Source organism: Pseudophryne corroboree, chromosome 4 (genome assembly GCF_028390025.1).
Source record: "Pseudophryne corroboree isolate aPseCor3 chromosome 4, aPseCor3.hap2, whole genome shotgun sequence".
NCBI lineage: Eukaryota > Metazoa > Chordata > Amphibia > Anura > Myobatrachidae > Pseudophryne > Pseudophryne corroboree.
Window position 1 is genome coordinate 777,943,203 of NC_086447.1, and position 1,941 is coordinate 777,945,143.

Consider the following 1,941-nt stretch of genomic DNA (forward strand, 5'->3'; position numbering starts at 1 on the left):
ACTACTGTAGGCACATGCACAGAGATCACATCAGTGGTCGCTGGGATGGGCTCCTATTGGACTCACCAATGACACATCTGGGAGAAAAAAGATCCCTTTTTGTCACTAATTGCGGCAATAAGGAATCTTTATTTTCGGGTGCTGGCTACAAATAATAATAAGTACTCTTCTTGCTTTCATCATATTAGACACAACAGCACAGATGTAGCTCACTATGGGTGGGATGTACAGAAGTGTAGCTAGGCGCCATGGTGCCCGGAGCAAGGGCATGTTTTGGTGCCCCCTCCCCTATACTGAATTGGGGGCCTAGCCAACATGTGGTGGCATGTTACATTTGAAAAGAAACAATATTTAAAAATCCTAAATTGGTGACAAGGGTGGTTGTAGACCTTGTGGAGCTCATGGTAATCTGATAATCTCCCAATGTCTCAATAAAAATAATGCCCCAAATGTGACCCCCCCCACAGACCCAACCCCCCCTAAACACTCGATGAATATACTGCATCAAAATTGCCCCCCCCCCACACACACACATACACACACTATTTCATAGTCCCCAATGCCTCAACCCTAGAACTGATATCCCAGACCTGATAATCCCACTATGCTTCAATGAAAATAATGTCCCAGAATTTCCTGAGAGGTAGAGAGAGGTGCTGCAACATCAATGTAGAGAGAAGTGCTGCAGCAGCCGGGGCAGAGAGATGCCACATCAGCCTGGGCAGGACAGAAGTAACCCTGCTGCACAACTACAAGCAGACAGTGAGACATATAAAGAGGGTGGGCAGAGCTCCGGCATGTGCTGGCTGTCAGTGTCTCCTGCTGTCGCTTCTGACCTGCCCTGTTCCCTAGTACAGAAAAATTGTATGGTTCCTGTATAGTACAGGAGCCAAGAAGGAATAGAAGAAAGACTACACGTCTCTTCTGGGGCACACTTTTGTAGTAAAATGTGTAATATTATGGTATTTAAAATATAACTTTTATTAGTATTCCTCTAAGAATAAGGGGCTATGAGGCAAAAAGAGAACTAAAACAAAATAAAGATGCTATCTATTTATCCTAAGGATAATCCAACCAATTTAAATATAGTTGATTGTATAAGGTAATACAAAACTGACTGGCTCCGTTAAGCAAAAATATATGTGTCTCTCTATTGTTAGAAGAACTGTGATCGAAATTTGAATGATATGAAGGTTTTCTTCTTCAAAAATGATGAAATATGCCTATAATAAATCACACTATAAATGTTCTAGAAAAGCGAAGTATTTCTCTATCTAGCAAAGCTGGGCTCACCCTGTTACTTATGTGAGAATCTGTTTCCATAAGCTGAAGTAGACATAGTGAGTATTGACTGATACTTTGGCTCCAGGTCTGGTTATTTTCTGCAGGATAAAAATACCTGCAGTACCAAGTATTCTCTGGTGGTCTCCCAACCAGGTACTGACCTGGCCCACAGTGCTTGGCTTCCAAGATCAGACGAGGTTGGGCATACTCAGTGTGGTTTGACCGCAGGTGAATTTATCCTGCTTTATAATGCCCGGAACCAAGTATTGTTTTCAGGAACTCTTTAAGTCCAGATATTAGTAGCACAACAATATGTGTCGATAGTATTGGAGAGGACAAGTTGTAGATAAGTCCTGAGCCAGAGTTCAGTTTACTGTGAAGCCTGATGCTGTCCCAAAATCCCCGTGTTGCATGAAAATTTCAGAAAAATACCAGAAAAAAATGTGTATACGTGACAAGTCACATGGGTATCTGGGAAACTTGGTGCAACAAACAGGTGTGCGGTTATTGCGGAGATTTTGCAGAAAATAGGGCATCAGACATAAGGATAATATCCCACTGTTAGGTGCAGGGGTAACGTGCCCCCAAAGATGAAAAAAGTGAAAATAATGAAAAAGATGAAAATAATGAAAAAAATATAATGTATATATGAGATGA

The 1,941-nt window shown here is 41.6% G+C and overlaps 1 pseudogene; it reads right to left on the bottom strand.

Moving 5' to 3' along the window:
* Window positions 1-1,396: 1,396 nt before the first annotated feature.
* LOC134912634 (5S ribosomal RNA) lies at window positions 1,397-1,514 on the bottom strand (annotated as a pseudogene).
* Between the last annotated feature and the right edge of the window lie 427 nt (window positions 1,515-1,941).